We start from the raw sequence: 11,653 nt of genomic DNA, 5'->3' as shown, positions 1-11,653 counted from the left end.
CACGGGCATCGAAATGATTAAACATTTTTAGAATAGGGTAAATGTGCCAATTTCAATTGTTAGGGCAAATTTACACATTAGCAGAGGTATTATTAAAAAAAATCTAACATTAAAGATTCACTCATTCTCAGATGTAAAACTACTATGATTTTTTTTTACCGTGTACAAACTATTTTTTCTATAACATTTTTATTTGATGAATTTAAAATTTAACATTTCGTTTTAGGATAAGTTGGAACAAAAAGTAGCAAATAAAATCAATCACAGATTGACAAAGAAAAAGCTGAATTACTTTTTTTCCAATAGCTTCAATTTCCTGTTCGTCACTGAAATCTTCATTGTCTGTGTAGAACAGCAGCAGAGGTGCTTTTGATTGAGGAGTTCAACGAAGAGCAAAATATTCATTATAAGTTTTGTGTGCTACTCACATAACTCTGGCGCGATATCTTCTTTGTCCTTCCGATATCATCCCGAGCAGATCACAAATGTTATGTTTGACTACGATTTTTTTCTTATCTTTTTTTGTGTACTTTATCGAAAATTGGATTGATTTTGTTTCCGGGGTTACCAAAAATGACAAACAGTAGTTGGCATGAATGACATTTTGCAACTGAATGAAAAACAATCAATGTGACAGTATGATTTTGTGATATGCAACAAGCTAAGACCACAGTTTTAACTGTAAAAGTCGTGTTTTTTAAGATCTAAATTGATACCTAAATTGATAAGTGATGACCTAAATTCAACTTATTGTTCTGCACCGAGAAAGGACGATGACGACGAATTGTAATTTGCATTCATTGCGATGATAATTTTTCCACGCAGCGTTTCTTTTTTTGTGAGACCATCTACGTTAAGAAGATATGAAAGGTAACAAACGTTGCAAGTATTCAAAAGGCGATCCATGCGGGAATCTTAAAGTTGCATAAATAATTTCAGCTTTTAGAAGTTTCCATTTTACAGTCTCCAGTAATGCTTCAATCAATTGAATGTTGTTACCCAGCCTTTTGCGCTCTTGCAATAATGTGTTTTTGGAAATTTTCATGCAGTATCAGCACTAACATCTTGACTTGCACGAAATCGAAGAATTGTTTGGACAAGCTGAGTTGAACAAATTTGTGCCGTTTAAAGATGTGCAAACTAAAGTGGGTAATTCTCCGCCAACTCACACAGCAGTTGCCCCGACCCCTCTTCGATTTGCGTGAAACTTTGTCCTAAGGGGTAACTTTTGTCCCTGATCACGAATCCGAGGTCCGTTTTTTGATATCTCGTGACGGAGGGGCGGTACGACCCCTTCCATTTTTGAACATGCGAAAAAAGAGGTGTTTTTCAATAATTTGCAGCCTGAAACGGTGATGAGATAGAAATTTGGTGTCAAAGGGACTTTTATGTAAAATTAGACGCCCGATTTGATGGCGTACTCAGAATTCCGAAAAAACGTATTTTTCATCGAAAAAAACACTAAAAAAGTTTTAAAAATTCTCCCATTTTCCGTTACTCGACTGTAAAATTTTTTGGAATATGTCATTTTATGGGAAATTTAATTTTATTTTCGAATCTACATTGACCCAGAAGGGTCATTTTTTCATTTAGAACAAAATTTTTCATTTTAAAATTTCGTGTTTTTTCTAACTTTGCAGGGTTATTTTTTAGAGTGTTATAATGTTGTACAAAGTTGTAGAGCAGACAATTACAAAAATTTTGATATATAGACATAAGGGGTTTGCTTATAAAAATCACGTGTTATCGCGATTTTACGAAAAAAAGTTTTGAAAAAGTTGATCGTCATCGATCATGGCCGTTCATGGTCACCCGCGACAGACACGGACGACGAAACAAAGATAAACGCAAAATGTAAAACTTTTTTAGTGTTTTTTTCGATGAAAAATACGTTTTTTTCGGAATTCGGAGTACGCCATCAAATCGGGCGTCTAATTTTACATAAAAGTCCCTTTGACACCAAATTTCTATCTCATCACCGTTTCAGGCTACAAATTATTGAAAAACACCTCTTTTTTCGCATGTTTAAACTTATGCACGTGGGTGTACAGATTATGGAGTAAAAGATGGTCGAATTGTGCACCTAGCGCTCACATGTGTTTCGGGACCAAGTTGCCTGCGGGTATGGGGATCATACATACATACATACATACACCTCTTTTTTCGCATGTCTAAAAATGGAACGGGTCGTACCGCCCCTCCGTCACGAGATATCAAAAAACGGACCTCGGATTCGTGATCAGGGACAAAAGTTACCCCTTAGGACAAAGTTTCACGCAAATCGAAGAGGGGTCGGGGCAACTTTTCCCGATTTCGTGTGAGTTGGTAGAGAATTACCCAAGTAGGGGAAATATACCCATTTTAATCACTCTAAGCCGTTCGACCAATTCTCATCACTTTTACAGTTTTCCGCTATTAAATCAACATTTTCAGATGTTTCAACAAAGAAGAGTTGCTCGCTCACTTTTGTTTGAGCTATTTATTACTTTGGAAAAGTCAAAAACACTTTATGAAAGCTGTAATTTAAAAAACAATCTCATTTTTGTAAAACACAGTTCCCCATGTAATTGTTCTGACAAAAACAGATTGATGGAGACGCCAGGTGTTTCAACTGGAAATTTTACCGCATAATTTTTCAACGAAGCTTTACCGAAATAAAAAGCTAAAATCGTCCGTCTGTAAATAAACTCACGCTCGACCAATCCCACGGGAACGCAAAGTAATTACAGTTCTATGTTGTGACTCGGTTGAATGCGACTGTTGACAAATGTTAAGGTAAGCGTAAAACAATAAAAAAAAACTCTCCCGGTTTTTACTGCATCTCTAGCAACTCCACAACCCTGCACCAAACTAGCAGCAATTGCGGTGTGACTTGTGGCTGAAAATCGTCCCAGCATTACAGTGTCACTATGCTCTTCTACGTTTTCGTATTCTTATTTGTGTGTGTTTGGTTATGTGCATTCACACTCATAAACAGGCAAAAACGAGCGACATAAAACTGATTCCTTTTATCATTTTGGTCTCCGTTTCGTCCATGTTGGGGGTTTGGTTAGTGACGATACCGTCAGAGCCGGGATCTGGAACCGGAACGATCACGCCGGATGAGAAACTGTTTTGCGGATATCGCCAGACAGTGTGGGAGTCTGCACACAAACACAAATGCACATTTATAGAGGAAGGGCAGTAAACCGTGCAGAACGGTCGTCATTCCGCGTGGGAAAGAAAGAACTGAGAAGGAAAAAAATACATTTTTTCTCAAGTATTTATAGCCTCAACGTGGCATTGCTGGTTTGGTTTTCCTCACAATACATGGACCATGAAAAAAAAAGATGCCAAGTGTCATGGGAAAAATGGGGACTGCCCAAACTGGAAGACGAAGCAACGAGACTGGGAAAATATTTATATAGGGCTGTTATGAGGTTATCTGAGCATTTTGGTCTTGGGAATAAAGGATGTACAAGTGATAATCTGTTTTTTTTTTGTATCATTTTATGCAATTATGGGTCAATAAAGGATTGACTTGTATCATTGCCAGTATTTCAGAAAAAACCCGATTTAATATCACCAGAGGTGAAATAGAGCCTTTCTTACAAAATGATGAAACTCCGAGAAATATATCGGTGCAATTATTTTTTCAAAAACATAATGATACCATCCAGTGAGAATTTTACCTAAAGCTTCGAATCTTTTAAGGCTAAACCTCAAATGCCATTTTTTTTTTAATTTCAGAAGTACATTATTTGTCGCAAGACTTTTAAATTTAATTAAGAAAAACATATTGGATTGACATTATTAGAAAAAAATAAAGGGTACTCAGTCTATAATGTTAGTCTATGATTAACTTAAAAAAATATGTATCACTATTGCACTTTGTCGATCAATTATGAGAAGCCAGAAAGCACACTTTCACGCGCAGCGTAAAACGCGCAAGCGTTAAAGCGCTGGCGTTAACGCGCTGGCGTTGAAGCTTCGACTTGACTTGTCGAGCTTTCGAGCGAGTACGAGCCGGTACTTCGAATTTTATGTTCAGTGTATGATTTTGTATAAATCCAAAATTTTAAAAGGAAAAAAATAGGGTAAAAATAAGACGAAAAACACTAAAATGGCTATATCTCTGGAAATACATTTTGGAAAAGCTTCAAATTTTGGGCCCAAACAGTTTATGGCGCATGTTTTCGAATGGCTTTTTGTTTGAAACTGAATTCTTTTAATTTGATAGTGTTATCTGTAAAATAGTCCAAAAAATACCTCTAAAAATGGCTTTGACCACATTTACGGGTCGAAAATTGTGAATCGAAAAATAAAATGTTCGTCTCCGACCCCACGGCTACAGATCTGGCTTTCAAAAATTGTGGGTTTTACGAGCGGTTTTCCAATGATGGAAGACACAAATTTTTAAGAGTGGATACAGACATCGGCCATTTATTTCAGAAAAAGAGCTCTCAAAAATCAGACTTTGAGTTCCGGGTTTCGGGCCAAAATTCAATCGAAAGAGCGCATCTAAACCTTCAATTTAGTAATAGGATTTTTTCCTGCGACGAATCCTCGCCGTGCACGATTTTTTTTAGATTTCTGAAAAAAGCGTTTTTCCAAAAGCAAACCTTAAACCTTTCTTTTGTAAGAAAGGCAAAAAGAACGAAAAAGAATCTCCAACTGTAACACATTTTTAAAACCTATCCTGTCCTAGTTTAGCTGAATGTTGCAGAGAACTCGTCGTTCACGTTATTTTTCCAGTTTGCATTTTCACGCAGCAACAACAAAATCCGAACTGTGACAGCAGCAAAATAAATCCATTATGAACACCCTCTCAAATTTTGTAGCAGGTTTGTTCGATGAGATTGAAAAAATCGGATGACATGAATGATTCTATGGAAGGCGCACTAATTAAAGTGTCAAAACATGTTGACCTCATTGAGCAGAATTGAAGTGTGAATTCAAATTAAACATGAACTCCCGCGTCCTAGAGGTGCTCCCTCTCTCGTTGGATGATTACGCCGCTTGTCCATCAGACGATGAGAGTAAAACATTTTAATGGAGTTTAATCGAATAAACATGTCGGTGGGTGGTTGGCACCCCGTGAATCAGATGTTAATTTATTTCTGTTTGGTCAATATCAAATGGGTGCTTGTTAACCACTTTCGTTGCGTTTTAAATTGTGGTTAATTATTTACTTGGTTCAGATTTATGCTAAAATGAGTTGTAAAATTGTTAACGATGCCCAATCAATCAACTCATATTCCAATAAATTTGAAGAAAGATGTTTTCGGTCGCAGAAATTACAGATTTGTTCAAATCAAGATCTGCGAAATTTTAGGATCATCTAGACATTCTTACAAATCACTGGAAACAAGAATCGTCCCGATTGGTTGAGTAATGCCCGAGAACCAGCGTGTTGAAGTTACCGTTCCACCTTTTTTGGGAGGCTTGGGCGTCCGTGTAAGTTGGACATGCGTTGGGCGTTCCAGTTTTAAGTTTGAGCATCGCTGTACAACTTTGCCAAGATTTTAATTATTATCATGCGCTTGCACTTTACACTCTTCCATTTCAAGTGAAACTGCATGGAAATCCTTTGTACGAACTCGTCTGATTCGTAGGAGATGTTTCACTACCAAACACCGCCCACTTTTGATTACCAAACTTCCTGTGTATATGTGTTAGGGTGGCTCATGTCTCATTTTTAGGGGTTGTTCGAAGGCTTGATTTTGACCAAACTCCGGTAATTTTTGATAAAATAAAATATTTGTTTTTCATCTGTCGTACCATGTTGAGCCACCCTAACGGGCATGCTCTATCTTCATTTGCGGATACACCCGTTTGGGGCACGGACTGGGAAAAAGAACTCGGCGCACTCGAGCACGAAACACTGAGGCTCAAGTCACCTCACCGGTGGTGCAGTTCTTCCGGCAAGGGAGTTCAATTTGTCCGGCAAACAAACAAATCCCAACCCGAGCGAGGTAAGTTAGGTCCAGCCGGTCAACAAGCAACTAATTATCTTGATTATTCATCGTACTCGCACAATTTGGTTCAAGTTGATATTCATGCTGCATCTGTGCAGAGCGGAGTTTCGCGCCTTAAAAAGCCTTTGGCACCTTCGTGTTTAAAAGAACGAATAATTGGAGTTTTTACAGTCGAATGAAAAATTCAATTTTATTCCAAAAAAAAAAAACGACTAAATTTGGACCTTCTATTCTCGTCCGTAATCGAGTGATTGCTAAAAAGTAGAGTTTTCTTTCCCCAAACGTAACACAATGGGAAATTAAGTTTCATCAAGTGCAAAAAGACTTTTTTTTTCTTAGAATTGCACCGGCAAAAAACAACCGGATGGAACAGCATACACAAAAAAAGTCCTTGGACAATTTTCACACCCTTTTGAAGTTTTCCTTTCTTGGTGGTGAATTTTTTGTTCACTCTATGTTTCCGTTAGGACCCTGGCTACAAGTTTGCTACCCTTTTGTCGGTCCTTATTATTATCCTTCCGGGGCTTTCATTCTTATTATGCGATGAGATTCGCCACCGGCTGGGATCATTTTTTTTGTCCTGCCCAACGTGCGCGAACACTCAATGTTTTGCTCGAGGTGGTCTACAATGGCTGCGGCCGCAACTCAGCATCGTTAGCGTGTCTCACCTGCAGCAAGGGATAAAGTTTTCCCTTGTTCCATCATATCTTGGAGGTGACGAGTTTCCCGGTCGAGTGGGTCATGCTACCTTTAATGTTTTAGGCAAACTCTTGAGAGGAAATGTTGCTGAGAGGTCCTTAGTTTCAAAATTGGATCTCCCAAAAAAAAATGTATTGTGAAAATGTAGCCAAATAACAATTTTTACAAATCAAACTGGAATGATGACAGCCATTTCACCGGAATAATATAATTTGCCATTATATAGAATTTGTATTACACGGTAAACGATTGAATTTGTACGCAATATTTGATTACTTCGCGATTTCAGTCTCTGCTCATACCACACTCCCATATTTCATCACCGTCACATCACATGTTGAGCGTAACAACACGACTTGTGAACACACACGCGTGACAATCCAATAGCTGGGAAACCTGTGTCGTCTCGTGCCACATCGGAGCAAAAACTGGTGACATAATTTCCGATCCACATCCCTTCCAGAAGTGTCGAATTGCTACTGGCATTTTTGTAGAAAATGTATTCATGAGAGAATGCTTGATTCCGGAGATCGTTACATTGCATCAGTTGTTTGCTTCGACTTTCCGGAATTTCCGGCGGCAACAACCGGTACCGGTTATAATGCGTACCAATTTTCCCAGAGTTGTTTCCGCCTTGCAGCAAGTTGGAGTTTGTGTGATTGGCGCAACCCTTTGATGCAGATTATGCAATACCGTTTGCACACTGAGTTGCAAAAATAAAACGAATCTAGCAAATCCCGAGCAGGGGTAAATAACACGGGAATACCAAATTTTTGTTTTACTTGGGCAAATAACAGGGACCAAAATGTACCCTTGGTTGTTCAGTTATAGATGGAAAAATACCATAAAATCATACCAAAGTCTTGTTTGTGGAAAGGCACAACAATACCAAACCATGTTATTCCAAGGGTAAAATAATACCTCAACATAAAACCATTTCAATACCAAGTTGAGGTCTTCTGGATTTTTGAACATTGCTTGAATACCAAAACTTGGTATAACCATTGTTTTATGTTTAGGTATTCCCGCGCCCTTGGAAAATTAGATTTTGGTATTCCTGTGGTCTTCTACATACATGATTTTGGTATGATTTGATGGTGTTTTACCATCTATTACAGGGCAACCAAGAGCACATTTTGGTCGCTGGTATTTGCATAAGAAATACCAAAATTTGGTATTTTCATACCATTTTTAGTGCAACAGTTGCAGTTAGTGAAAAAACGGAAATGATCCATATGCAACAGCCAAATCTACTCACCTGATGATTCCATGTTGTTCTTAGTGATATTCTTCACCACATTGAATGCATTTGTCATTGATGAACGGCCTGTGCTTGATGTTCTTGAAGATTCTAAAAAATAACAAGATTGAAAAATAAGTGTTATTAAAATGAAACTGGATTGAAATTCACCAAAATTCAATAATCTGTCGATTAACTCGTTTTTCGAAGCATTTGGTTGGGATCAACTTAGAGAAATTTAAACGTTTTAAAAAAAAATATTGAAAATCAGCATTAACATTTTTGGGTTTCAAGTCATTTTAGCGCAAAATTAATTATCTCATCAAAATTTATTAAAAAAAATCCCATAGTTTCAGAGGAATTTGATGAAATCTTTCAATACCAAAATAATACCAAAATATGCCATCCTGACATAGAAAAATTTCCACAATTTCAAGTCATTTCTTTAGGGGGTATATCAAAAATGTTTAAAATCAGGTTTGAAATTTCCGGTTTTCAATGAAGGCATTCGCTTTGAGACATCATTTTAGCGCAAAATTAATTATTTTGTCAAAATTGGTCAAAATTTTCCCATAGTTTCAGAGGAATTTGATAAAACACTTTAATACCAAAATAATACCAAAATGTGGTGTTCGACCTTGACAAATTCTGCAATTTTGCAATATCAAAACAATACCTTAAATTGGTATGATAGCACATTTTGCTCTTGCATAATCCTTAAGACAAATTTTAAAGGGTCCAGGAATACCAAAATTTGATATTGATACCAGAGAAAGGTATTATTACGCATTTCCCTTGTTATTTACCCATGCTCGGGATAACTTTGGGTTAAAAATTTAAGGAATATAACTAACTTTATTTTCAAGATAAAAGTGTTTTAAGCCAATGTTACAAATGAGTGATAAAAAAGCTATCATTTGATTATCTCTGCACCAAAAACATCGCTATACTACCGTCACTAGAGCTTGTGAGATCTCTTCTTGTGTCTCGTGATTTCCAGCGATGGTGTTCTCTTTTTATCACTCCTACCAGGCCCGTAGCCAGGGGTGTGTGCTTCGGGCTGAAGAACTCCCCCCCCCCCTCCCACCGAACCAAAATTCTGGCTACACTCCTGACTCCTACCCTTTTCCTCGACTATGCGCTCTCACCGACACGCAGAAAAATATTTTGTAGAATCAGCCTGTGCGAGGTTTGATTCAACAAAATTTTTGTTGAATATAATCAACGCCGATTTTGCGTTGAAACAAACCTTGATTTTTTCAATTCCACAAAAATCTTTTGTTGTTTTGGAAAAGTTGCTTTGACGTTTAGCGTCGATTCAACAAAAATCTTGATTTTCAAATCAACAAAACGTTTGGTTGATTCAAATATGCCTTATTTTTCTGCGTGGATGAGTCTCTTAATCTCTCCAAAAACTGAAATGAAAGAACGCGAGACGGCGATAAGGAACCGACTACGCATGACGTCCCGTAAAACTGCGCTTTGGAAATTGATTTTGTGGCGGCTTTTGTGGTTAAACGTTGTTGCGGTGGGATGATCTTAAAAGCGGGAATGAGAGAGAAAAGGAGAAAAACGTGTTCGCTTATGTTCGGCGCTGAGTGCATCAATACTGGCGTGATAATTGTAGTTGCTGAGAGCTGATAGTTTGATATTTTAACAACACTGGTTTTGAGTAAAGGGTAATTCGAACACACAACAATCAGATCGGGCGCGGAAATCATGTTCTTCAAAATTTTAACAAAACAAAACAATTTTTTTAATTAAATAATTTTCGTTTGGACTTTGTCTGAAAGTAAACAAAACAAAATAATCGAATAACATTGACTTCCTAAATTTATGCTACGGAGTGTACGAATTGTACGTCGCCTGTTTGAGATCTACAAACCACCTCCTGTGCAGTGCGGAACATGTTGGGATGTTTGCGTTCCAAGAGCGCTCTTTTGGTCGTCTCCACGTGATGCACGTTCAGAAGCAGCGTGTTGCTGCTGACTCAAACATGACTTCGGCGCCCTTCTCAATTCATATCGATGGTCGAGAGCCGGACGTTCCGCTGCCTATCTACTGCAGCTCTGAAAACTACCGGAAGCAAATTGCATCCTTTCGTATGTATAAATTTTTCGAGCAGTACTAATTTGTTCCGATTCCCATCATACATTCTGATACATTGCTTTTGTCCTCCCTCGTGGGGCTCACACACCACTTTTGAGCACCGTCATCTCCTCCCAAACATAAACAGTACTTTCACAGTTGGATAAAAACAAAATTTTGTGGTTAAAAACAAAATACATTTTTTGATCGAAAAGATGGGATGATTTAACTTTGACCTAAATCCCCTTAAAAATGTTTTTGATCAAGTTACGCTCAATATTTCCACACAGTTTTCCAAAAAAAAAAAAAAGAGGAAAAGCTCCAGCTGAGAAACTGTAAACTTCGTTCGTTCCTTTTGCCACACAAGCCAACACTCACTCTGGCTGTTGACTGGGAGCAATATTTCACCAACCGACGATAAACGGAGGAAATGTACACAAAGTATAATAATACCATTTATCATACTTGCATAGCGGGGAAACATCACACCGCCGGGCCGGACCAGGCATTTCGGGACGTTGTTTAGGGCCACTCGTGCTGAGCCTGGGGAAGCTTTGGAAGGCAATAAAAGGCTTTATAATGCCGGTCGTCCCAGACAGCAGGCAGGGCTAAACATTCAACAATGCAGAGTTCACACACAGTTTGTGATAGTCCTGCAGGTTGCTGTTTGACTGGAAGGAACGCGTGGTAGTGATGCAGTCGTGTTCTTTCTTCACTTCACAAGTGGACATGCATGCATGCAGTCTGCCTCGTTTTGCAAGGTTTTATGCCGAATTTGGTCAACTTGGCTGAAACTTTCGCTAATATACATAGAGAAAAAAATATGGTAATATTCATCGGGAAATGGTGACAGATTTTGTGTAAAAAAAAATGTGTAATATTACATCAGAAAATGATGAATTTTCAACAGTTTCTGGTGAATATTCATCAGGTTCCCATTTTTAAACATTTTGTAGGTAATATTCCTCAAAGAAAAGGTAATACCAAATTTTCAACATTCCAAAATTCAACTTTTTTTTTGCTGTGTAGGGATAATAAAACAAAGCACCTTCAGAAAATGTTAATTAAAAATAACGCGATCATTTTTAGGAATGAAAACAATCTAAATTCAGTTCAAAAAAAGCAGCACACATTAACATACGAAAAAAAGCACACATTAACATACATGATATTTAAAAATAAGATAAGTTGATTGATGCTTTGAAATCATCTTAAACAACCATGCGCACCCCCTTATTTTTGCTACCCCATAAATAATCGTGGGTGCGCATTAGGGCGGCCTAAAAAATGAAAAGTGGACAAAAACTTGGTGCTCACCCCTAGAATGATAGATCTGGATGTCAGGAACAATGTTTTCATACAACAAAAAAAAATCCAAAAAATGGTTAAAAAAAATAAAAAAAAATAACTTTTTCAAAACTTTTTTTTCATAAAATAGCGATAACACGTGATGTTTATTAGCAAACCCCTTATGTTTATAAATCAAAATTTTGGTAATTGTCTGCTCTACAACTTTAAAGAATATTGTTACACTCTTAAAAAATAACCCAGCAATTTACAAAAAACACAAAATTTTAAAACGAAAAATTTTGTTCTAAAGGAAAAAATGACCCTTCTGGGTCAATGAAGATTCGAAAAGAACATTAAATTTCCCATTAAATGACATGTT

This window comes from Culex pipiens, chromosome 1 (assembly GCF_016801865.2).
Source record: "Culex pipiens pallens isolate TS chromosome 1, TS_CPP_V2, whole genome shotgun sequence".
Classification (NCBI taxonomy): domain Eukaryota; kingdom Metazoa; phylum Arthropoda; class Insecta; order Diptera; family Culicidae; genus Culex; species Culex pipiens.
The sequence above is the reverse complement of the archived record's forward strand: the minus strand, read 5'-3'. Positions refer to the sequence as shown.